The sequence below is a fragment of the Hemicordylus capensis genome, chromosome 2, assembly GCF_027244095.1.
Source record: "Hemicordylus capensis ecotype Gifberg chromosome 2, rHemCap1.1.pri, whole genome shotgun sequence".
NCBI lineage: Eukaryota > Metazoa > Chordata > Lepidosauria > Squamata > Cordylidae > Hemicordylus > Hemicordylus capensis.
In genome coordinates this window covers 332,201,035-332,228,072 of record NC_069658.1, presented here as the reverse complement: position 1 = coordinate 332,228,072, position 27,038 = coordinate 332,201,035, and the positions used below count along the sequence as shown (strand labels likewise).

The 27,038-nt window shown below is 45.1% G+C and overlaps 1 protein-coding gene across 1 annotated transcript in view; it reads left to right on the top strand.

Moving 5' to 3' along the window:
• Nucleotides 1-27,038, top strand: part of CPLX2 (complexin 2) — a 197,898-nt gene that overhangs the window by 81,326 nt on the left and 89,534 nt on the right. The window contains exon 2 of the mRNA XM_053294376.1: nt 7,141-7,183. The gene's annotated coding sequence lies outside the window, so the exon portion shown is untranslated. The remainder of the gene's footprint in view (nt 1-7,140; nt 7,184-27,038) is intronic.

Genomic DNA, 27,038 nt, shown 5'->3' with positions numbered 1-27,038 from the left:
CGCTTACTTTCAATACACAGTCTTCTCTCATGCTCTCTAATCGGTGGCATGAGGGTTTTACTTAAGCAACAGGGTCCTCCCCACCCCCACGTGTGCTGCGGAGATCATCTAGACACTGATGATTGTGTTCATTCTCACCTACCTTTTTGCCTGTTTGTTGCTTTGTTTAAGAGGCTGAGTTGTGCATTTTAAACAGTCGTCTCTGAAACCCAATTACCTCCAGAAGGCAACCTGATAAAAAGCAGCTTAAGTGGCTGTGCGAAAATCTCCTTGTGCAGCAGCATAGAGGAAACCAACACAACAAAAGCCTCTGAAAATTGAGTTAACCACCTTTAATCCTCTAAAAGATGAGGAGCTTTGATAATTATTTTCTGCAGAGGCTGGCAAAGGGAGGGAGGGAGAGACACAAATAAATACATGCCCTGCACTAATGGGTTTGGGCTGACCCCTAAGATTACCAGTGCCTCAGACTTTAATTATATTCTATCATGCACCATCTCCTGCTTCTCACACCTGCTCCCAGGGGAAAATGGCTGGAGAAGCTGGCTGTGTACCCAAAAGGCTGTTGGTTGTAGGATCTGAGAAGGGCAAAAAACCATTGATGAACTCAAGAGTTCCTCATAGGTCATTTGCAATGGACCAGCAAGTCATTAAAGCCTTTTAGGAGGGAGGACCAGAAAGTTACTGACACTGTTCTCTGGTCAACACAGAGGGCAAGTAGTATTATTAGCCAGCATTTGATTTAAGTGGTGCTTAAAAATACTTTCATCTAAGTAAAAATGCTGGAAAGCACTCCAGGATAGTAGTGAATTGTGAATCATCCCACTTAATGAGGAGATTCTCACGATCAGCAAAAAGCAGGCTAAGGGAGCCTAGCCCACTTTTTGCTGATCGTCTGCTGCCACAGGCGCTGCGCAGCTCCCAGCAGCTAACCTGCCTAATTCCCCCTCCCCTTAGCCCATCTTTTTGATCGTGTATTGCCGCGGTGTGGCTCTGCACCGCAGCAACACACGAAGAGACCCCCGTCAGGAGACTGAAACAAGCCTCCTGGCCATGGAGGTCTCTCCAGGATGCCCCACACACTCGCACAGGGCATCCTGGAACTTCCGGGAGCCATGCAGCCCCCGATCCTCACAGCCCCCACCGGTGCTGTGATGAAGCTGGCAGTCGTTTGGGTGGCCAATTCAGCTGCCAAGGGCTTCCCTTCCAATCGTCTCCCTGCAAACCCTCTAAAGGCGAGTCTCACTGATCGTGAGACTCACCTCAATATATTTTGCCAGACTCTAAGGTCTCTTTATATCAGTAGTGTCTATAACCTGCCTATGCAAAACCCTCCCTCTTCTAGCTGCTCAGCAAGATGCTTCTTGGAAGAGCAGCATTCCAAAAAGCTGAGATTCGGCTGTATTTATCCACACATGTAACTGTAGTCAACTATTCTTATATGCAAGCTGGAAATAGCCAAAAATTGAGCCAAGGGGGCCGTTCACACGACTGTGCACATGTAGGGGTGGGCGGGGGAGAAGACAGGGTTCAACCTACCTTCCCCCAGATGAAGGTGTGAAAGCTTCATGCCCACACGACCAGTGCTGCCAGGCGCAGCATGGATGAATCTCTGTGCTGCTCCCAGCAGTGCAGGTAAACAGAAGCTGGGACGTTGTCCCAGCCTCCAGAGATCCCACAATGCATTGTGCAACACATGTGATGCACTGGGGGATTCCCCCAAGAGATGGGCACTCTAGGTGCCTGTCTCTATGTGCGGCTGGGATGGAAGCTGCCGAGCTCACACATGAGCAAGTAGCCCAGGTTAAGAGAACACTCGCTTCCTTAATCTCAGCTAGCGGCTGGGCTAAAAAGCCAGGCTAGGCGGCATTGGCCTGCCAGGCATCCCTAGCCTGCTTTTTACTGTGCATGAGAACAGCCTCATAGTGTGGCCACACTGGAATAAATACATTTTTATTCTGCCCTTCCTCCAAAGGACTCAGGGCAGTGTAATGGTTCTCCCCCTCCCCATGTTAACCTCACAACAACCCTGTGAGGTCATTTAATCTGAATGAAAGTGACTGGCCTAGCATCACCCAATGACCAAGTTGTAACTTGGATGTGGCCAGGTTGGGATTTGAGTGGAACCCTTTGGTCTTACTCCCACACCCTAACCACTACACCATTCTGGTTCTCTGGTTAAACCTATTGGCCCAGAACTGCAAATTAAATAGATGTGCATATGGGTTTCCCCCCGATACTTCATTCAAATCTTATTTATCATTTTGCATAATGTATTCTGGCTTTGGTTGTCATGGGAGGAAGAAATGAGTTAGTGCAGGGCTCTGAAGCTCCAACCCCAGCCACTTGGAATTTTGTTCAGCCACTTCTACAGCCTTTAAGATTCCAACAGACAGATTGTCCATACACTGCCATAGCCATGAGGACTAGAAACATGCTTTAAAAATCAAAAGGTTACACCCATTAGCACATTCTGAGGCTGTTCCCACAATCAACGGAAAGCGGGCTAAGGGAGCTTAGCCCACTTTCCATTGATCATGGGAACCACCGGGCTTGCGGGGCTCCCACCGGGCTCCCAAGGTGGGTAGCCCACCTAAAACACCCTCCCCTTAAATGAGGTTAACAGAACGAGTGCTCCGTTAACCTCATTTTGTTGCTCATGTGTTGCCGTGGCACACAGCAACACACAAGTAGACCCCCAACCAGGAGGCTGCAAGCAGCCTCCCTGCCTTGGGAGTCTCTTCTGGATGTCCCATGCGCTTGCGCGGGCCATCCTGGAACTTCCAGGGGCCAGCCGGCCCCCGATCCTCGCCAACCCTGCCGGCTCTGTCACAAAGCCAGCAGTTGTGTGGGCAGCCCATCATGAGAAGAGCTTCTCTGTGTTCCATGTAATCCAAACAGATATAGACTCCTGGCTGTTGTCCTCCAAAACTGGGGTTAAGGTAAGGTCAAGTTTCTCACTCCTGGTACTAAGGATGATACATAGTTGAAAGTGGGAGTGATGACACTTGGGTTCTCTAAAAGAGACAAGAAACTGAAGAAACTTTGTTATGGGGCATTCTCAGGCTAGCAAGAGGCAATGACAGCTTGACTCACTCTGTAGATGGCAAGAAATCAGTACAAGAGAAATAAGACTGGCATTGTGGTGAATTAAATGCAGGTCATGCCATGGCAGACAGATGTTTGGATTCTGAGTTCAAACAGAATCCCAAGGCCATGAGAGCATATGGAAGAAATGTATAGTCAAGTAGCATATACTGTAAATAATGTTTCAGAATCTAATAAAACTACTAGGGCGTTTGAGTCAGAAGTGTACAAATCAGGGATTAGGCTGTGGGTTTTTCTAATTATACTTGTTAGCTTTGAAATAGTTGTTATACTGGTGGTAGCCATTCCTGTGAGGGAATGTCCATAAAGTTACTGTCCATAAATCACATTTTAAAAGGCCTTTTGAATTTAACAAATAAATAATAATAACCACCACTTTTTCTCATTTGACACACTTTGCCCTCTTTGAACCAATAGCAAATTCCTCTTTGGTCACAATGTAGCTATCTACCCTATGCACATGCACGCACGCACACTCATCTTTAGGTGGGAGATACACACAGACAAACAAACCTTGATGTGTACAGTATGTTATGGTTGGGCCCTGAGCATCCTGAACCCTGGCTGCCAATGGACCCAGCCGGATTCCTTGTGAAGAAAGAAGAAACGTCCTGGGCTGGATTTTAAACACAGTCGGTTTCCCATAAATCTGAGAGGTTGTCTGGTAGAAAAGCTTCCTAGTCTCTTTTAAACATATCCCAGAAAGGAGCATAAAGAAAGAAAAGAGAGTGGTGAGCTCTCTATCTGCAGCACAACACACTCTGCCATACCTTCCCTGAGTAGCCCCGAGGAGTCAAATATAGTAAATGGAGATGAGAGTAAGAAGGAAGAACTTGGCACCAATAGGATGTGTTTCCTCCAGCTGGCAGGGCTCCCGATGTCCACCTCTGGCACGGAAGAAGAAATCTCTTTGTTATTTTGTCAATGGTATGCTTGGTTCCAGGAACATAGAAGGCAGTGTTTAGTACTTCAGCATGAAGGACCAGAAGATGGAGAGATAGCTGGATATCTGTCCTGCAAACAACAATGTGTTTCCCTTAGACGCAATGGAAATGATTTATTCTTCTTGGCTCCCCATGTTGTCATGGGGCCAAGAATCATTTGAGTAGAATCAGCAGAATGTAGTATTCAAGTTACAGATTTCTGTGCTACAGATTTCCTCATGGATAAAGGGATGTGCTCTCATAGTAGATAGTAAACGTTAGGCCTGTTCACACAATAATCAAAATCAGGATAGAAGGCAAGCTGCCCTGGTTTGCATGATTGTAAGGTTGGTTGTTTACATGACCAAAATCTTTTGTGGCCAGGGAAGGCTTTGGGGAAAGGCAGTATAATACCTACCTTCCCCCACATGAGTAAGGGTTTGCCCCTGCTCTGCCCCTGTGCTGTCGACACGATCGACACAGCAGAGCTGCCTGCAATAGGGATCGAGGAATAAGTCCTCCAGTATCCCACAATGCATTCCTTGGGCAGAAGTGAGGCTGCCCCCATCAATGCAGCAGCTCCCGGCCTCCTAGCTGCTCTGTAGGTGGCGCTCTATGGTGCAGAGCCATCTGGACTGTTGGGAGCTGCTGCAAACAGCCCCAATCACACACACAATCAGGGCTTTTAAGGTACAATGGGGCTTTGCCCCTCTTACCTTGGTTAAATGCAAGGTAGAAGGACAGAATGGCCCTGCTCTGGAACAGCAGGGTATGAGCAGGTCTTGTGGCTCCACATGAGCCTCTCTACCCAAGTTTTCCCACTCTTGCTCTGGTGTGGCTGGTCGTGTGAATGGTGAACTCACAAAAATCCCTCCTACCCAGGTTGCTCAAAGCAGGGTAACCCAGCTTTTGTACCCTGCTCTTAACCAAGGTCGGTGGATAGGAGAGCTCTCCCTGCCTTGCTTTTCTGGTTGTGTGTATCCACTAACCTCTTCGATCCAGCCACCAGGACTCAGCAGGCCTTGAAAACAATAGAGAGCTATGGCTACACAGGCTGCCTGTTAGGTCTGCCTCCTGCTCTCTTGTGGCCAATCCAAGGGCAGCTGTTGATGTCATGAAGCTTTCCAGTCTTCTGGCAGGATAGAGCATGCTGGGAAGTCATGGAGGCCTCAGAGGACTAAGCTTCCAATTTCAGCAATGGACACTGTGCCTGGTTTAACCATGTGTCTCTTGGGTTTGCTGACCCAAACAGAAGTTCTACTTGTGTGCTGCTAATGGGTTAGAAACTCTTTAACCCTCCAACCCAAAAGGTTGTGTGAATAGGCCTATTATCTTAATTCTGTTAACAGGAAAATCCAAAATCTACAACAAAAACTTATTGTGCAAATCAAGCAAGTTTCTGGAGTTTTTAAAGCTCATTGACAGTGTAATCCTAACCATGTTTACTTAGGGCATGTTTGCTCAACTGCCAGAAAGTAAGGTGGAGGGAACCAGAGGTTCCTGGAAAGTGCATGCTCCCAGCACAAGCTGGAAGTTGTGTGCATGTTGTGTCATCTGATCCTGCCAACATTGGGTTGCTAATGTCGGGTTCTCTCCCACCACCCATCATCTGTGATCTACATTTGAAGTTGGAAGAAGGATGTCAGGTAGCAGAAAGAACCTGACATTGGGAACCTGACATTGGTTGACATTGACATTCTAGCCTACCTCACAGGGTTGTTGTGAGGATAAAAATAACCATGCATACCATTCTGGGCTCCTTGGAGGAAGAGCACAATATAAATGTAAAAATAAATAAATGGAAAATAAACTTCTGGCTAATGTTCCAGGGGCACATGCTTGCAGGGAATCTCTGGTTTCCCCCACCTCACCTTCCAGAGATCATGCAGACCCACCCTTAGAATTACATTCCAATGTGTTCAGTGTGATTTAATCCCTAGTAAGTAAGTTTAGGCTTGCAGTGATATTCCAGTCTGAATGAGTCAGGGACTTGAATTTTCATGCTTGCACTGAAGTAAAGACAGTATTGTGGGTTAGGGAATTGGACATGGTTTAGTCACTGTTAGAGCTCTGACACAAGTTTTACTACAACAAACAATAATGGTTTTAGTATGTTATGAATAGTTAGTTATGAATCTGTCAAAAGGCTTTAGAATCTGTCTAAATGTCTGTCTCAGACATGCATCTAACCACCTTACATCTAATTGTATTGCACTAGTGGCAGTGAAGCCTCTGATAACAGTTGGTTGAGCTGATGAGATCTTATGGAATGTTCATGAACATTCAGGCTACTGCGGGAATATGAGAGAAAAAGCTGTCAGCAGCAAGTGGATCACAGTCCAGCACCAGCTTCTCTGAGTAGGGTTAGTTGTCAGTTTCACTGTGGTTGAAAGTTCACACAGCCCTAGGAAAGGTGGAGCTATGTGGGACAAGGGAAGGTCTGAAATGCTGTTGCAGGTGGCGGGGGGCGGGGGAGAGACCCGCGGGGGGGGGGGGGAGAGACCCAGAAGGTGTGAAAGCTAATAGACACAGTCACAGAGCCCAGCGGTAGGATGTGGAAAAGGACAGAAGTACCAGTGAAGTGAAACTTTGGGAAGGGCAGATAAAAGATACAAAGGATGAGAATTAGGAATGTGGCAGGGAAGCCAAGGGATCATAGAGCTTCCAGGTCTAGATTTAGAGAGCGGGGTTGTGCCTTTAATAGCTGTATAAAATAGAGAATGCTGGTGCTGTTGCTTCAGCCACCTCTGCAGCAGTGTCACCTGGCAATTCTAAAGGTCAGTAAGAGATCAGAAGCTGGTCGGGGGCAGTGTTTCACATATTGATTTGAGCTAACCTGCCAGTTCTTTGGTTTTGAGCTTCTAGGAATACAAAGTTACATTTTCTGCCCATGTGCCTAATTGCATTTCCAGAAGACAAGTAGGAAAGCAGCCCTGCAAAGGAAGATAATGCACACCTGTCAACATGTCTCTATTTCCTCATGCACCTGAATGGGAAAATAGGGACATGTTGGCAGATATGGATAATGCAGTGATAAGGAGCTTCAGAAATACTGTGTACTTGAAAGACATGTTTAGATTTTCACTTTTCTCCCCTATTCCTCTCACAGGGCCCGCCAACCTTCTTGTACAAGCATCAGGGTGGAGACCAAGGTAGGAACCAAGTCTTCTGCTTCTTTACAGTACTTTTTCTTGAATGAGGTAGCCAATCAATCAGCATAATAGGCAAAGGTTTGCTCTCATAATGTCAGTTCTGTTGTGTGCTAAAAGGTTTGGGGCTATGTCAGGGATCCTGGGAGGCTGTTCCCAGAATTCAGCTTAACTGATGTTTAGGTGTGCAGTAGGAACTTGGCATCAGTGTAGCACCCAAACACCAGAATGTATAATATATGCATAGCGGAGTAGTTTTCTGTCAGAAGAGAAGCAGGACTGCAAAGCTTTTGGACCAAACAGCATGACCTACTTCCATGGTGCTTATCAGTGAAGCTCTGCTTTAGGACTTTCGGGAATATAACATTACTGCGCATTAAAAAAAATAGTTGTTAATCAGTTACTGTGGGGATCTCAATATTTTTCTCCTATGTGATGCATTGAGGGGAAAGTGCATTTTCTTAACCATAAATCAGAGCACATTGACTGGTGCCCATGATATTACTGATGACCACACACTTTCTCTTACCATATCCATTCAGTTGTGAGACACTTTATAAAAGTTTGTTTTCTTAAAAGAAATGTTTCTGGACAGTCTTGTAAGCGAGTGCTCCCTGCTGTACTATTCTAGCAGGAGCACTCAAGCAGCCTTTGAAGAACTGATTAAAAAAACAAAAGCACCTAACGAACACCAGCCTAGCTACTATCTTTTCCTCAACAAAGTCCCATTGTTTTGTAATGCTCCCTTCATCATTTATTTTTAAGTAACGTGCTCCATCTTTCCAGTGCTAAAGTAAACATCTGTCCTATTTAATGGCGGGGGGTGGGGAGAAGAAGAGCAGTGAACAGGTGATCCTCCCTGCCCCATGAAAATTGCTGTTGTTCTCTGCAGCAAAGCTAAGGGGGCAGAATGTAACTTTATTAACACTGGAGAAGAAAAAAAATCCGGATTATTTATCATCTGGAAAGGCTCTTATTCTCATCCAAAATTTCAGGCTCCTATATGTCCAAGCTTGTACCCAGAAACCTCTTCATCAAGGTGGGTGATGCTTCTACTTTGCTTCTGTTCATAGTAGAGAGCCCACCAATCTGCAAATGAAACAATATCTCATCCTGTGACATTCTGCAGAACCTAATTAGAAAATTTGGACAGGGAAATTATTCCATACCAGAGGATTCTTTGCACACACCATCTGCCATTCAGCTTGCCCTTGGGAAAGGAGAAGAAAAATAGCCATGTTCTTAGCAAGCTACTCAGGCTTGGAGAAGATTGGCTAAAGGATATTAGGGCAGTAGCAAAAGAGAAGTGGTGGATAGGATGCTTGCACCAGTGACTGATGTAGTAGTTTTACTGGGCAGGCTACCAGCATCCACCATTGAGCGCTGCTGAACAGGAGAGTGAGGCTAAGACACTTCCAAGTTCCCTCCCTGGCAGCATATCCAAGATAGGGCTGAGAGAACTTCCTGCCTGCAATCTTGGAGAAGCCACTGCCAGTCTGTGTAGACAACACTGAGCAGGATGGACTAATGGTCTGACTCAGTATAAGGCAGCTTCCGATGTTCCTAAGTTCCTGGAGAATGTCACCAGGCAGTGAGGGCTGCTACTTCAGCACAAAGCAGGGGCATGGCTGTTGAATGGAAAGGGACCATATAGCCCACGGGGTAGAGTGCCAGCTTTGCATGCAGAGGGTCTCAGGTTCAATCCGTGGCATATCCAGAGAAGGCTCAGAAAGACCCTGCCTGAAACCCCAGAGAACTGCTGCCAGTCAATGCAGATGAACCCTGAGCTAGAAGGACCAGTGGTCTGACTCCGTAGAAGGCAACTTCAAATGGGTATCAGTGCCTGGTGTGACTATGGATGTCATAACCTGCCCTGGCATCTGCCACCGCTTCACAGTGCTCTTCTGAAACAGCATCGGTATGCGGGGGGGGAGGTGTTCCCCATTCAGCAGCAGAAGCTGGGAGTTTGCCAGCAGAGCACCTGATGGGCCACTGCTGGGTTTCGCATCTGCTGGCCACCTTCACTTCTCTTCCTCATGGTTGAGGGTTGGACTAATTGAGAGGTGGGCCATGTTGCTGGTCTTCACATGCTGCAAGTGACTGAAATCAGAGGATCTTAACCACACCCGTCCTGCGAGCTGAGACTAGTGCTATGCATCCCAATGCTCCCTTTTTAATATACCAAGTTTAAATCTACGAAATAAATAAATAACTTAGGATAGCTTTGTTATCACCCAAAAGAGTATTGGGAAACAACATCCCCTTGTGGACTGCCCCTCTGTGTCTTCCTCTTCTGTATTTCAGCCTCTCCTTGGATGTAGAAACAACCTTTCCTGACAGCAAAGCAGCCTCCTTATGGAAGAATTCTGTACAGGCTCTTCCCTTCACTGTGCTGCACCCTCCTCCTCAGTTCATGCCCTCAAAATGAGAAAAAAAACACAGGTGTCTCACCTGTCTTAATGACACTATGCTGTAGGTGTGAAGAAGCAGGCATTGGCTGGTCCTAGCGAAGTTCTGACCTGGCTGTACTGCTACTGCTAGTAATAGTGGAGGCATCATCCGACAGAGCTGAGGTGACAAATCACCTAATGAGCTGAGGCATTGCTGAGAATGAAAGACTTAGGAAACCAGCCCAAGGAACAAAAGAGGCATCTGTCAGGAGATGATCGATGGGCTCTTCAATTCCACTCGGCTGTCATACTTATCTGTAATGAATTTCTACTCGGCTGTATTATTTTTAATACAATAGGAAGTGAAGGCTCCCCTCCCACCTCTGTGGTGCTTGGGGAGTTGGGCCTTAAAATGACTTCAGCTCCTCCACAGCTGGATTAGACAAAAGACCACCATCCATGTCCCCAGTCACTGAGGAGGAGCATCACGCAGCATGACTTCTCTAGCATGCTTGGCTGGCTAAGGGACATTTGTGCACTTTTAAAAAATGAGTCCTTTAATTCATCCTTAAATTTTAGTCCTTAATATAGGAACATAGGAAGGTGCCTTATACCGGGTAAGCAGTGAGGTGGCCAAATTTGCAGATGTCACCGGACTCTTTCAGGTAGTGAAATCCAAAACGGATTGTGAGGAGCTCCAAAAGGATCTCTCCAAACTGGGGGAGTGGGTGACAAAATGGCAAATGCGGTTCAGTGTTGGCAAGTGTAAAGTGATGCACATTGGGATGAAAAACCCCAACTTCCAGTATACGTTGATGGGGTCTGAGCTGTCGGTGACTGACCAGGAGAGGGATCTTGGGGTCGTGGTGGACAGCTCGTTGAAAGTGTCGACTCAATGTGTAGCAGCTGTAGAAAAGGCCAATTCCATGCTAGGGATCATTAGAAAGGGGATTGAAAATAAAATGGCTAACATTATAATGCCGTTATACAAAACTATGGTGCGACCACACTTGGAGTACTGTGTACAATTCTGGTCACCACATCTTAAAAAGGACATTGTTGAACTGGAAAAGGTGCAGAAGAGGGCAACCAAGATGATCAGGGGCCTAGAGCACCTTTCTTATGAGGCAAGGCTACAGCACCTGGGGCTATTTAGTTTAGAAAAAATACGACTGTGGGGAGATATGATAGAGGTCTATAAAATCATGCATGGAGGCTATTCTCACGATCGCCCAAAAATGGGCTAAGGGAGCCTAGCCCTCTTTGGGGCAAGTGTGTGCTGCAACAGGAGCCACGCGGCTCCCAGCAGCAAACCTCACTAAGTACCCCTCCCCTTAGACGAGGTTAACAGATCGAGCGCTCCATTGACCTCATCTTTTTTCTCGTGTGTTGCCACAGTGTGCGGTGACACATGAGTAGACCCCTGACCAGGAGGCTACAAGCAGCTCACACGGGGCATCCTGGAACTTCCAGGGGGTGTGTGGCCCCAAATCCCCACAGCCCATGCTGGCTCCGTGACGGAGCCGGCAGTCATGTAGGTGGCCAATCCAGCCACCCAGTGCTGCCTCTTGATTGTTTGTGGGGAGAGCGGGCTAAGCCTGCTTTCCCTGCAAACCCCCTTACAACACTTCACACTAATCATGTGAAGAGCCTCATGGTGTGGAGAAAGTGGATAGAGAGAAATTCTTCTCCCTCTCACATAACACTAGAACCAGGGGTCGTCCCATGAAATTGATTGCCAAGAATTTAGGACCAACAAAGGGAAGTACTTTTTCACACAACACATAATCAACTTGTGGAATTCTCTGCCATGAGATGTGGTGACAGCGAACAACCTGGATGGCTTTAAGAGGATATTTATTTATTTATTTATTTGAGACATTTAATATACCGCCCACTCCAAAGACTCTGGGCGGTGTACAACAACCGGCAAACAGGCAACATTAAAAATTACATTACATTAATAATTTACAATTATTAAAGAACTAAAGTAACTACCAAAAAAACAGAAAAATGAACTACAGGGCAAAGGCCTGGCGGGGGAAAAAAGTCTTCAACAGTGATTTGAAGATTGGTAAGGAAGTTGATCTGTAGGGGAAGAGAGTTCCAAAGGAGCAGGGCAGCAACTGAAAAGGCCCTTTCATGAGTCCTAGAGCCCTGAACATCTCAGAAATCAGGGACCGACAGAAGGGCCATCTGAGCTGATCTAACCAGATGGGATGTAACTGGATGGGAGAGGCAGGTGTGTAGGTAGGTAACTTCATAGTTTGGATAACTTCATGGAGGAGAGGTCTATCAACGGCTACTAGTCGGAGGGCTGTGGGCCACCTCCAACCTCAGAGGCAGGATGCCTCTGAATACCAGTTGCAGGGGAGTAACAGCAGGAGAGAGGGCATGCCCTCAACTCCTCCTGTGGGTGCCCCAGTGTGAAACAGGATGGTGGACTAGATGGGCCATGGGCCTGATCCAGCAGAGCTGCACTTATGCCCTTATGAGTCTAACCCAGGGACTGAACCCGGGATCCTCTGCATGCAAAGCAGCTGCTCTACCACTGAGCTACAGCCCCATCGCCATAAGGGGTCTTTCCCTCAAATGGCAGAATGAGACCTACTAGTGGGCTGCCGAATCCTCAGCGGTGGATCATGAGGATGGCTGCTGTACATGTTCAGCAGTGGTACGCAAAGTGTCATTGGTGGAATTATACATTGAATGCCCGCACTAACAAATGTTCTCAGAAGAACTGCAGGCATTTCCAAGAAGAAACTGGATACTTTGAAAACTTGATTTTGAGGACAGAATGAAGTCTGAACATTAAATGCATACTCACTGGTCCACATCATGTGAAGTTACAGAGCCATAACGCTGCACTGCAGGACTGCTGAGGACTTCTAAACAAGACCCAATGCTGTTCAGAAGCAGTGGTTGCAGAAGCAGTGTTTCTGCAGGTCTCCCCCTTTGTGACAATGCGGAAACCTGCAGAAATGCTGAGTCCACATGCAGTGCTTCTGAATAGTGTCAGGGCTTGCTTGGAAGTCTGCAGCATGCTGGAATGCAGCGTTACAGCTCTGTAATGCTATGCATCATGTGGACCACTGTCTTATAATTCAACACCAATATAGAGTTTGAGCTTCTTTGCTGCAAATTTAGAATAGTGCTGGTGTGGAGCGGCGTGTACGCTGGTATTTGGAGTGCATGCCATGTCAGAAGTGACTCAAGAGACTTTGGACCAGATGAGAATCTGAATCTGGCAACAGCTGTGTTCTTGGGGGGTTTCCCTCCCATACCAGACAAATGACCATTCCACATGACTCTATTACCAAGGTGGGGCTAGAAAGCAGGGAGAGAGCAGCTGCTGATACCAAGCAGCTGGGGCTCATTTTCCACCCATCCACCTTCTTAGGAAGGGCCACTTGTCCCTCTATACCAGCATATCAAAGAGTGCTCCTGGGTCTGATGGCAACCTATCCTTTTGATCTAAGGATGCAGTCCTTACTTTACTTTTTCAAAGTGCAAAATACGTGTCTATGCTGAGAATAGCACAACTTGTTTCCTGAAGAGAAACATCTTCCCAAGAGCCCAGGGTGAAAGCAGGAGGCTTGAACTGTTCATTCCTTTGTGGCTGTCCCCATGATAGCTCCGAGTGCATTTAACCCATGGCTACAACCATCTTTCCCCCATCCTTGTCTTCAACAGCCTGTCCTGGGTCTTTGCTCCCTCATCTTGACTTGCTGAATAGTGATCATTAGCAAGCATCTTACCAATTCTCTTTATGCCATCCTTTCCCCCTTCTTGTCTGTGAACTGGTCTTTTCTGTAAGTCAGCACTGATCTCTTGTGCTGGTGACACTGGAACCCGTGGCCTTGGGCACACAGAACTGGGTGCTGTTCCCACTGGGCAATCCAGTCTCTCTGTGTTCTCTGAAATCGTTGCGAATTCATTAATCTGTGTAATGCATTTAAAGCAGGTAATCCATAAGTAATGATCATGGGGGAAGGTAAGGAAGGCAGCGGCAAAATGTGCTTCTTAATCACCATATTAAAACTGAGCAAGTGTTGTGGGGGAGGGGGAGGTTTGCTCACAGAACAAGCTGTGCCCAATTCCTACCTCCTCATCAGGGGAGAATGCAACTTTGTTGTTCTTTCTGAGGATAGGGACAGCTTCCAGGACTGTTATTTCAGCATGTGCCTTGTTAGGAAGGATTGTCTAGTAGTGATGTAGCCTGGAGGCAGAGGGTGGGTGGGATGGAGGGGTGGTTTACCCAGATTATGTTTACTGTTCTGCCACAGCCCTCTGTGTGTCCTCTTGGAAGACCAACAAGTTCTTTGAGTTCAAAACCCACCAAGTGAGATTTAAATGCTTCTCATCAAAATATAATCCCACACCATCCACCCTGCAGTTGCAGTTACAAGGCCTGGGGTTGCCAAATAGTCCCATTTTATATTTCATAACAGGATATATATGAACCCTGAGGGTTCACCACTAATTCACCACTAATGTTATGCAGTTGGTAAACAGACAATTGCAAGTGGGCAGTGACTACTTTGGTTGCCTCTTCTGGCATTGCTGGCAACTCTCCATAATTCTGGACAGTCAGGAAATTTGAGTATACGGGAAACCTTGCCACTGAATTCTTCTGAAAGTCTAGTCTTTTGGCATTCGTCTTTTGCAAAGGAAGGAAGGGCACTCAAAATCAGACTTTTCCTTTGAAAATAAACCGCCACTTCCTCAGATATTTATCCATAAATTGAAGATAAATTATTTCCCTCTACCTTGCAGATTCATTTGTAAGTAGACATTTTAAAGAAAGACATGGCGGTATTTGGACCTGATGTGAAGAAGGATTTAAGTGTTGAAACAAAGAATGCTTTTACAGCTTCAGTTAAGTAAGGAAATAGCTAGATCTTTTAATGCCTTTTTGATAGAAAAATGCATTAGTTCTGCTCCACTTGAGCCCAATGGGGCAGGAGTTGGTCTAGAACATTCTTCATCTTTGGTTCCATTCAGAGCTCCCATTTCCAAATGTCCTCAAGACTTTCAAGCACATTTCTTAAGGCAGGTTAGAAAGGAGGCCAAAGGAAATACCTCCAGCTATTCTCCTTGTACAGTTTCCATCCTAAAACAGCATTAGGAAGTTTCAGAGAAGACTCTAGCAATGCCTCTCTGATGCTATCCTCTTAGTAAGACAACCCTTACAGATGAAATATCCTTCACACCATTTATAAGCAAATGTTAATGGTTCCTTTATTTTCATTTGTGTTCATCAGTTTTTGTTGACACTCTGTAATCCATCATTTGGACACAAAAGGCTTTATAGTTCATGTACATCTCAAGGCCACATGCCCCACTCTTGCAAAATACAATGTCACCCTTCATAACTGCATAAATCCTCTTTTTTCATCCATCCATCCAGCTGTCAGCCCTGCTCTGTGACTGCCTTTTCCTTCCCTTCCTACATTAGCTTTCTCTGCCCAGACATTGGGAAGAGATGAGGGCATGGGGTGTCCCCTGACCAGAAACTTGGTTGCATTTTGTTTCATTGCATTCTCACTGTCATAGTACTAACTTGTCAACCTCCTACCTAGCCCTACCAGATCATTCACTTGAATGGCATAAAGTTAGGGATAGTTAGAAGAGAAGCCACAGCACAATACTTCAGACATAAGGAATTAAAAGTACTGCTGCACCAAGGCATACAAAAGCCCACATTTTTTGTGTGCTTCCAACCTTCCCTTTGTTTGCTTAACATGTAAGCTTGCTGTTCTAGCATCCTTCCTCTAATCCTTCTGCCTCCATCTGCAGCTGGCTTTTCAGGCCTGGTCTCAGTGCAGCACCCTCCGGGTTCAAATGTCTATACTCTCCCAATGACACCATGTGGGGGAAAACATCTTGGCTGCAGCTAGCAACTCTATGACAAGGAGGCAGCAGGGCTTCCTGGCAGGAGGCGATTCCTCCCTTGCTGCCTTCTCACTCTCCTCCACCTGTTGTGTATTCTGCTTGTGGAGTCAGGCCCTGGAAGCACGTTCAAGTAAGCCATATCCTTTCCCAGAGATATTTCCCCACACTTGGGAGTCAAAACGAAAGCACCGAGCCAGGAGCACTCTGTGTTCCTGTTTAGATGTGCCTCCCATCTCTAAACTGACATAGCATTTGTGCAGTTACAGATTATCAGTTGTTTTTGGGGATCTGGGTTAAGTTGTAGCATAAACTGGAACCTCGTTCACCAAATGCACACAAGCCTCATAAGCCTCATAAAGCAGGCAAGTGAGTGCTGGTCTAAATGCAAGTGCTGACTGTGAGGGTGGTGGAACCTATGATATTGGCACTCAGAACTTACACAAAGCTTACCAATTAACCTGGCCATGTTTAAAGCAGCTCCCATTCATCATTGTCTTTCACTGTTGGGCCCTGGTCCCATGAACCATCATTTCAGTTTCCTCGCCAACAGGCTAATCCTCTTACTGACGGCAGGCCAAGGGTTTTCAAACAGAGTCGCAAATACGGCTGGAGTCTTCCCAGTAGCAGACTCCACAGGCACTCTGTCCTCATTGGTCTGCCTCTGTAATTTTCCCTCCCTCCCTGCACATTCATGCCACATATCAGAAAACAGATTTTCACAACTCTCTGTTAAACCAATCTTTTATTGAAAATTAAGGACTAGAAGAAGAAAAGTCATGTACATTTTCATTTAGAAAGAATGCTGTTTGCAGGAGCAAATAGTGATATTTTCACTGTGGATCACTTTTTCCGAAACCTGTTCATTTAACTTTACTAATAACTAATAATAATTAAGAAAATATCTGCACTTGAATCAAAGTTTTTATTTTCTAGAATTTCCGGGGGGGGGTTAGAACCAGAAGTTTTATTAATACTAAAACTTATGCAAAAAAAATACATTTATCTATTTATGTTAAAAGGAATTGTATGTCGCACATTAAAACATTAGTCCAAGCCCTTTGGGGAGGCAGCAATTGCCCTTTCCAGCCTCACACAGAAAGGGACAACAGCCACAGTAACTCCAACGGAGAAAAAACCGACATTGACACAGAGTACAGTTAGAATGAAGCAGGGGGGTCCTCAAATTACCACTCAACCCCTGGGCATCTTAGAATCTTAAAAGGGGCATGCATTCTCCCAAATTGCATAGTGTTTTTAAATTAGGAATAGACTGCTCTGGTGAACAAAAGGCTCTATATTAAATGTTGCCTTTCATCCTAGTGATTAGCCTTCACTGCTAAGACAAGGCTTACTTAATTATTTTACAGCCACTTATTTGCTGAATCTCACACACACCCTACCTCATAAACCCACAGTTTTCTGGTTATAAGATCTCAGAACTTCACTCCCTCACTATTCCAGAAGCAGCTCCACACATTATAAAATCCCTACATGGGAGGCACTTTGTCTGGATTATACATGTGTAGATCACAGTGTAGGACAAATCTAAGTATGTATACATTGCTGTGTATACACATAGGGAGACTCTTCACAGGGTACAATCTACATGTACGTAGCATGTGAATTGCCATATGGAAGTGCTCTCCATGCAGGAATTTTGTAAGATGTAAAGTGAAACCAGGAGAGGCCCATAAGGGCACAGCAGGAGGAGGCAATTAATGAACTGCAGGTGCGACTCATTGCCATTCTCCCTTTGAATGCAGAAGGTCCCATATTCAGTCCCTGGCATCTCCAGGCTGGGCTAGGGAAATGCCTGTCTGAAATCCTGGAGAGGCACTGCCAGTTGACAGTACTGAGCTAGATGGACCATAAGGTATCTGACTGGTCTAACAGTAGAAGGAAGGGGTGTGTGTGTGTTCCCCCAAAGTAGAAGGGTTTGCCATAGTGGCAGCGGGTCTTTCTTTCTTGATTCTTTCAGTGGTTGCCATTTCCCCCCTATGTCCTAGAATGATGCTATTTCAGGGGCATTCTTGGGGGAAATGGCAGCTGGCCACCAGAAAAACATTAGCTGGCCCTAAATCCTCCCCAGCAGGCATGAGAGCAGGTGTCAGGCGGTGGACTGCTGGGGCATGAGAGCCCAAGCATGCTGCCTGCAGATGCCAGACCTGCCTAGAGCTCCTTGTGAGCTGTTGAGAACCCTCTCCACCCCTTGTTCTCAAATCATGCGCTGGCTACAGCTTTACCTCATTTATCCGTGAGGGCTCCGTTCTCGCATATTACTGCAGGCAACAAAACCATGGATAATGAGGCATTGAATCTATGGGATCATGGGGTTTAGGTTCCCAGACACTAAAAAACCACAAAAAAACCAAAAAAGTACCCCCAAATGCAAAAATGGATCAAATAAAGTGCCCCACCATTGTCTGTGGGTCTTTGGGAGTCCAAGGATGCTCCCCTATCCCAAGTCCCAGGAATTCCATGAAAAATCATGTGGTTTTGTTTGTGTTTTTAACAAATGAGCCATATAATGGCTCTCCTCCACGTAATGGCGGTTGGAAATGACCTCTGAGGTCCTTTCCAGCCACCCCTGGAATATATATGGAATTAACCGATTTTCTGCCTTTTCCCCCCACGCATGCCAAGGTCACCTTAGATACACAAAACTGTAGATGTCAGGTCCATGTATAGGTAGGTCCACTTGTACTTTGATTGATTATTTGGTCCACCAGATCAAAAAGTCCATCAATAGTGCCTGTATCAGGAGTAAAATTCTTATGGTCTGTGGAGTAGCTTTCCAGACTGGCCTTTCCATTGATGGACTTTTTGATCTGGTGGACAGAATGAAGTTAGTACCAACATAGTGTGTACTTTGGAGCAACGCCACCGAAGAAGGCCTTATTTAGGTGGAAATGCATCTGGCAATTCATCTAGACAGTAGTTATTGTAGTGTTTGGGCTTCTTCAATTCCAGAATTTACAATGGTAATGCACCATTGGATTTTCTATGGAATATATTGATACCAGGATATCTGATTATGTCCTAGGCATGGACTAGCTATTGGTGGAACTGTGTGGAGTATACATATTCCTACTTTTTACTTTGTGGTAATACAGGTTTTATTCTTCCATTAATAATTCCTTATACATGTTATTATATTATGAGTATATGATAGGTATTGCATTTATAAATAATACAATTCTGATACAATACTATTTCTAAATAATATATATATACATTAGATATATATACACTTGGGTTCTTCTGTGTCTTGTCTCTTGAGGTGCTTTGAACACTCTGAAGTACCATATAAATGCTAAGCATTATTATTATGCCAATATTGCCTGCCCATTTCTGCTCTGTAAAGTATGGGTGAGATTACATACCTGAAGTACCTCCTGATAAAGATTGTGTGGTGCTATAATTGGGTTGAGTTAAAAGAGAATTGCATTGGGTCAATGACTGCAGAGGCAGGGTCTAGGCTAACCATTAGATTTCAGCTACAATAGACTGGAATAGCCTTTCTGTGCTTTGATTTCCTTTCTGAAGGTAATAATACACACATATGTTACAGAGGTAGACAGGCATGAGCATCCTAGTGGGTGGAAAAGGTCAGGATTGAGAACCTTGAATAAATAACACTCCAACGTCTGCTAAAGCAGTTGCTTCTGGAAGATTGTTAACTTTACTGGCCTGCGGATGGGAGGGGTTTCCCAATCAAGGCACACGGTGTGTGTCAAAGATCCCAGGCTTGCAGGTTTTACACATCCCCATCCTCCCTTTGCATGAGACCTGGGTGTATAGGAAGGGAAGCCTGAGCAGCTCATGTTTCCCTGGAATCTGTGAGGCAGCTTCTACTTGTCAGGCCTTGGCCAAGCTCTGAGTCAGGCTGCAGCCAGTGGTCTGGTTCTGATGCAAGGAGGCTAGCAGTAGATGATATGACTGAGACAGGTGGATGATTAGCACCTGATCAGGTGGACAAGGAGCAAAAAGGACCAGAGGTAGACAATATGGTTTAGAATAGGCTGGTTCTCAGGTATTGGGCAAAGCGAAACAAGGCAAGGCAGAGCAGGGCAAGGCAAGGCAATCTGTGCTGCTAGGAGCCCCTGGTGGCACACAGGAGCCCCTGGTGGTACAGTGGTAAAAAAACTGCCGCCCTGTAACCAGAAGGTTACAAGTTCGATCCTGACCAGGGGCTCAAGGTTGACTCAGCCTTCCATCCTTCCGAGGTCGGTAAAATGAGTACCCAGAATGTTGGGGGGCAATATGCTAAATCATTGTAAACCGCTTAGAGAGCTTCCAGCTATAGAGCGGTATATAAATGTAAGTGCTATTGCTATTGCTATTGCTACTTGATAGGACAAATTGCTCAGACTGAAGAGTTGGCTTGGATGCATGGGTTTTAACAAAGCCTGGTGCATCCCAGTTGGCTTGTGGGGTCAGCTGATCATATTGGGGCTGAGGGCTAGCTGATAGTGTTCAGGCCAGTACTTTAGCAAAGAAGGCACCCCTGACCCAAAGTACCTAGTCCTCGTGTCTCATTGATGGACCAGAGCACTGGTGAAACAGAAGATAAGTTGCCAGCAATTGGCTGTTGGAGGCCCCAGTTTGAGTCCCCATCCCCGGCATGGCACATCTGCAATAATCAAAACATAAATCCAAGATTGAAGCAAGTAGAAAAAGAGAGAGCCCTAGAATAATCAAAGGATCCTCCCTATCACTATGGGGTACTTCTAAGAAAAGCCATGGTCAATTTGTACAAAGTATGGCTGACCATTTAAGGTCTCAGAGCTGTTTATTCCTAGATAAACTGAGACAGAAGTCAGTGTCGAGATCATTGAAACCCTTTAATAAATCCATTCTTTTCCTCACTGTCTCCATCAAGGATGGCTCAGAGACCCTTTGAACAATTATCACTTGGTTCTTATTTAATTCAGCCTGTCCTGCTTGGTTATATTAAGCCTTCTCAGGAAAGAGGGAGAAGGCTTGCAGACTTGTAGAGCCGTCTGTAGTAGCGAGTATGACTTTTTCCCTTAGCTAAGCAGGGTCCACCCTGTTTGCATATGAATGGGAGACTATGTGTGTCAGCACTGTGAGATATTCCCCTTAAGGCAGGGGTGGGGAACCTTGGCCCTCCGGCTGTTTTTGAACTACAACTCCCACGATCCCCAGCCACAATAACTGTGGCTGGGGATGATGGGAGTTGTAGTTCAACAACAGCTGGAGGGCCAAGGTTCCCCACCCCTGCCTTAAGGGATGGAGCCGCTCTGGGAAGAATATTTGCATGCTTGCATGCAGAAGGTTCCAAATTCCCTCCCTGGCATCTCCAAAATAGGGCTGAGAGAAATTCCTGCCTGCAACCCTGGAGAAGCCGCTGCCAGTCTGTGAAGACAATGCTGAGCTAAATAGACCAATGGTCTGACACAGGCCTAAATCTATGATGATCTTGTTACACACTACTAGATGGTGGGGATTTTTATACCATCTGCTCATTGTGAAGAGCCTGTAAAGATGGGGCCCAGTCCATCATGGGTGAGAGAGGGCGCGCTTTAATCCTTGCTCTACCCTGCATTTCGCTACTTAGTTCTGATGACTAGAATGGGATGGAATTGTCCATCATGATTAACCTGATGCTTGATGGGAATCCAGGAACAATAGAAATCTTAAAGTTTGCTTCCTGGTGACTATACTTTGTTGACAGGGAATTTTGGAAACAAGGTTTCTTCTTCATTACACAGGAATTGCAAGGAAGGGAACTCTTCCCACACACCCCCAATTTACTAACATGGGGAAGAGATTCAGCATATAGGTGCTTATATGCCAATGCCAGAAGCCTCCAAGCCAAGATGGGTAAGCTGCTTTGCTGCTAACACAGAAATAGATATAGTGGGCATAACAGAAACATGGTGGAACAGTGAGAACCAGTGGGACACTGTTATCCCTGGATATAAATTCTATAGAAAAGACAGGGAGGGGCGCCTTGGAGGTGGAGTAGCACTGTATGTTAAAGAAGGCATAGAATCTAACAAGCTAGAAAACCTAGGTGGACTGGAGTGCTCCACAGAAACCCTGTGGGTGACAATACAAGGCCTGAAAGGAAATGTGATACTGGGGACGCTCTATCGCCCTCCAGATCAAAATGCTGACAGTGACTGGGAGTTGCAGGAGGAAATCAGGGAGGCCTCAAGGAGAGGCAGGGCAGTAATAGTGGGTGACTTCAATTACCCACACATAGACTAGGTAAATTCACAGTCAGGTCAGGACAAAGAGGTCAAATTTCTAAATACGTTGAATGACTGTGCCCTAGAACAGTTGGTCTTTGAACCAACCAGCGAGAGGGCAACCTTGGACTTAATTCTAAGTGGCACCCAGGACCTGGTGCGTGATGTCAGTGTCATCGACCCTTTAGAGAACAGTAACCATAGCGGTATCAAATTCAGCATATATGTGGGGAGAGAATAACTAAAGACGTCTAACACAGACACTTTGAATTTCAGAAGAGGAAACTTCTCCAAAATGAGGAGTGTGGTGGAAAGAAAACTGAAAGGTAAAATCAAGAGAGTCACTTCACTGCAGAATGCATAGAGTTTACTCAAATCCACAATACTAGAAGCCCAGTTAGATTGTATACCCAAAAGGAGGAAAGGTACCACTAAGTCCAAGAGAATGCCAGCATGGCTAACAGGTAATGTCTAGACTTCCTTCCAAAATTGGAAGGCCTGTCCAAATGAAGAGAACAGAAAGGAACACAAACTCTGGCAAAAGTAATGCAAGGTTACAATAAGAGAGGCAAAAAGAGAGTTTGAGGAACATTTAGCCAAAAGCATCAAGGGGAATAACAAAAAATTCTTTAAATACATCAGATGCAGGAAACCTGCCAGGTAGGCGGTTGGACCTTAGGATAATAAGGGAGTGAAAGGGATTATAAAGGAGGATATGGAGGTTGCAGTGAAGCTAAATGAGTTCTTCACATCTGTCTTCACGGCAGAGTTTACTGAGCATATATCTGTTCCTGAAACAGACTTTTGGGGGATGGAGGCTAAAGAACTGAGTCAGATAGCAATGACAAAAGATGATGTTCTAAACTGTCTGGAAAAACTGAAAACTAGCAAATCTCCAGGGCCAGACGGCATCCATCCTAGAGTCCTCAAAGAACTCAAATGTGAAATTGCTGACCTCCTTGCTAAAATATATAACTTATCCCTGCGATCTGTACCGGAGGACTGGAAAGTAGCAAATGTAACTCCGATTTTCAAAAAGGGATCCAGGGGTGATCCAGGAAAATACCGGCCGGTTAGCTTAACGTCCGTTCCAGGCAAATTGATGGAAATCCTCAAGTATAAAATTTTAAGCACATAGAACAACAGGTCCTGCTGGGAGAGAACCAGCATGGCTTCTGCAAAGGGAAATCTTGCCTCACCAACCTTTTGGAGTTCTTTGAGAGTGTCAACAAGTGTGTGGATCAAGGTGATCCAGTTGATATAGTATACCTGGACTTCCAAAAAGCTTTTGACAAAGTTCCTCATCAAAAACTCCTGAGGAAACTTAGCAGTCATGGGATAAGGGGACAAGTACATGTGTGGATTGCTAACTGGTTGAAAGACAGGAAACAGAGGGTAGGTATAAATGGAGAGTTTTCACAATGGAGGGAAGTAAGAAGTGGGGTCCCCCAGGGATCTGTACTGGGACTGGTGCTTTTAAATTTATTCGTAAATGATCTAGAAGCAGGGGTAAGCAACGAGATGGCCAAATTTGCAGATGACACCAAACTCTTTTGGGTAGTGAAATCCAAAACAGATTGTGAGAAGCTCCAAAAGGATCTCTCCAAACTGGGGGAGTGGGCGACAAAGTGGCAAATGCAGTTCAGTGTTGGCAAGTGTAAAGTGATGCACATTGGGATGAAAAACCCCAACTTCAAGTATACGCTGATGGGATCTGAGCTCTCGGTGACTGATCAAGAGAGGGATCTTGGGGTCATGGTGGACAGCTTGTTGAAAGTGTCAACTCAATGTGCGGCAGTTGTGAAAAAGGCCAACTCCCTACTAGGGATCATTAGGAAGGGGATTGAAAATAAAACTGCTAATATTATAATGCCCTGCCCTGGAATTGGTTAAAACAACTATGATAAAATGGGCTCAAGATGTTGGACATAATATAGAAATGGCAGCGTGGGAGAAGCTATGGAAAAGTGATTTAAAATTTACTGCTTGTTATGCTTTGAAGGAAAATTATTACAAAATGATGTATAGATGGTATCTAACGCCTAAAAAACTGGCATTAATGTATAAAAATGTTTCAAACAAATATTGGAAGTGTGGGCATACTGAAGGTACTTTTTTTCATATGTGGTGGACCTGTCGGAGGGCCAAGGCCTATTGGGACATGATATATAATGAATTGAAGAAGATACTTAAAGTGACATTTCCTAAGAAGCCAGAATTCTTCCTGCTAGGAATAACACAAGGAGCAATTTCTACAAATAATTTAACTTTTTTTATGTATGCTTCTACGGCGGCCAGAATATTATATGCACAGAAATGGAAGACTAACGAACTGCCTTCAAAAGAAGATTGGCTGATTAAAACTTTAGAATATGCAGAAATGGCAAAACTTACAACACTGATCAGAGACCAAAGTTTAGAACGCTTCAAGGAAGATTGGAAACCTTTTTTGGTTTATTTAAAGAATTATTTTCCTACTATGGATCTTACAGCAGGATTTGAAATTTGAAATTCAGGTTGGGCAGATTAATGGTGGTGGAAGGTTTAAATTTGTGTTTTTCTTTTTTAATTAATATTACAATAAGGGTAAAATTTATAGTTGGTATCACGAAAAGAGGTGCGTGGGAAGTAAACTTGTAACTGTGTTTATTATGATTGTTATGGTTACTATTATTGTTAAAAGTTAATAAAAATTTGAAACAGAAAAAAAAGGAAAAAATATATATATTATAATGCCCTTATACAAAACTATGGTGCAGCCACACCTGGAGTACTGCGTACAATTCTGGTCACCACATCTAAAAAGAGACATTGTAGAACTGGAAAAGGTGCAGAAGAGGGCAACCAAGATGATCAAGGGCCTAAAGCACCTTTCTTATGAGGCAAGGCTACAACACCTGGGGCTATTTAGTTTAGAAAAAAGACGACTGCGGGGAGACATGATAGAGGTCTACAAAATCATGCATGGTGTGGAGAAAGTGGATAGAGAGAAATTCTTCTCCCTCTCACATAACACTAGAACCAGGAGTCATCCTATGAAATTGATTGCTGGGAAATTTAGGACCAGCAAACAGAAGTACTTTTTCACACAACGCACAATCAGCGTGTGGAATTCTCTACCACAAGATGTGGTGACAGCAAACAACCAGCCAACAACTTGGAGGGCTTTAAGAAGGATATGGATGACTTCATGGAGAAGAGGTCTATCAACGGCTACTAGTTGGGGGGCTCTAGGCCACCTCCAGCGTCAGAGGCAGGATGCCTCTGAATACCAGTTACAAGGGAGTAACAGCAGGAAAGAGGCATGCCCTCAACACCTGCTGTAGGCTTCCAGTGGCATCTGGTGGGCCACTGTGTGAAACAGGATGCTGGACTAGATGGGTCTTGGGCCCGATCCAGCAGGGACGTTCTTATGTTCTTATCGGGTTGTTTGTTTAAACTACAACTACCCTTCTGAGGAGTGGAACTGTTTGTGTCTGCTCTGTGTTTGGGGGCAAGGGTGTTCCTAAGGACATGTTTATATAATTGTTGCCGAGGTTGTTTCCAAGGTTCTTCTTAAATCACCAACTTCAGCTTGAGTTAATTAAGCTAGACCCAAAATCACAAGGTGTGTCAGTCACATAACCTCACTCACTTGCCTCTGGTCACAGAATCCTTGATAGTGGATTATACCCTTTACCCAAATGTTTCCATCCAAGCTTGCAAAGATGAGAGCCTGAAATATCCAGGAGTGGGGAGTAGAAGTTCTGCCCAAACCCAGCTCCAATAAACCATTCAGTACAAACACACAACCTTAGAAAGGATCACCCATAAATGCCCACAAAAACTATGCATTTATGGGTGGGGGGAAGCCCACAGACTGTCAACAACATTTCTTCTGCATGCATACACCACTCAGCCCCAAAACAAACCCAGAACTTGTGCATGCACATCACAGCTACAGAGACTGTGGGGGTGATGATGATCTTTGCCATCCCCTTTTAACTTCCTAAACTGAGATTCAGCTGCTAATCACTAGCATCTCCTCTTTGTCCACATTCCTTGATCACAGAAAAGGGGTAAGGAGGAGAAGGTGGGACAGCTGTTGCCCTCCTGCCTACGATTGTCCAGAGATTTGGCATGAGGAAAGAAAGCAGGAACTCAAGCAGGAGCTTGTCTAGAATGCTTGCCTCCTGGTGTGCTGCCACAAATCCAAGACCCCCTGAAGCTCTCTGGTGCCTCTGCTTTTTCCCCACTGGCAGATCAATCTCTGAAATTAGCTGAGATCTGGGCACAGTGCAGTTCACTTGCGCACTTAATGAAGCAGATGAAAGATGTTCCCCCTAGTAGGCACAAGCCTCCAATAACCTGAATATTAAATAATAAATATTTGCCCACTGGCCTTTCTCGAGCAAAGTTGATCTGATTTGAGACAGGATATATATATATATATATATATATATATATATATATATATATATCTCTCTCTCTCTCTCTCTCTCTCTCTCTCTCTCTCTCTCTCTCTCTCTCTCTCTCCAGGAGCTGGATTAATTAGAAGACATTAACCATGTTCCCCTTCTGGGTTTTTATTAGATTGGTCATGACCCTTTTTCATTACATAAATGGCCTTACTTTTTTGCTTTAATTTAAGTCAAAGGGAACCAAAACCATTGATTTCTCATTTGCCCTGATGTGCCATGGTAATGCTTGCAGGGAGTCAGAGACTATAACTAGGGTTTCTTCTGGGGCATAACCCTCAGAAGGGTTATAGCATTTAGCTCTCTATGGGAAAAACTGCTCTTCCCAATAATACAACTGCTTTCTTGTGCAGTGCCATAAGAAGCAATTTATTTTTCTTTCCTGTAGGATTCCTCCATGGTCTCCTGTGGCTATAGTACTTATTGGCTCAAGCACGTGTCTGTCTATTTCCAGTGGTGGGTCATTTTTCTGTTAGGAGCATTTGGACAGGGACAAATGTGTGAGCACTGTAAGATATTCCCCTCAGGGGATGGAGCTGCTCTGGGAAAGAGCAGAAGGTTCCAAGTTCCTTCCCTGGCATCTCCAAGATAGGGCTGGGAGAGATTCCTGCCTGCAACCTTGGAGAAGCTGGCTGCTGCCAGTCTTGGTAGACAATACTGAGCTAGATGGACCTATGGTCTGACTCAGTATATGGCAGCTTCCTATGTTCCTGTGTTGACAGGGTCATCTCAAAATATTATAAAGCCTGATGTGGACAGTCCCTACTCCCCACTAACATGGGACACAGTCTACCAGGAAGTTCTCCTCTGCAAGCCCCATTGAACTGAATGGGGACTGTGAATCTGCTGTATGCTTGGGCAGCTCCCTTTTTAAAAAAGTTTATTGTTAAATTTTATA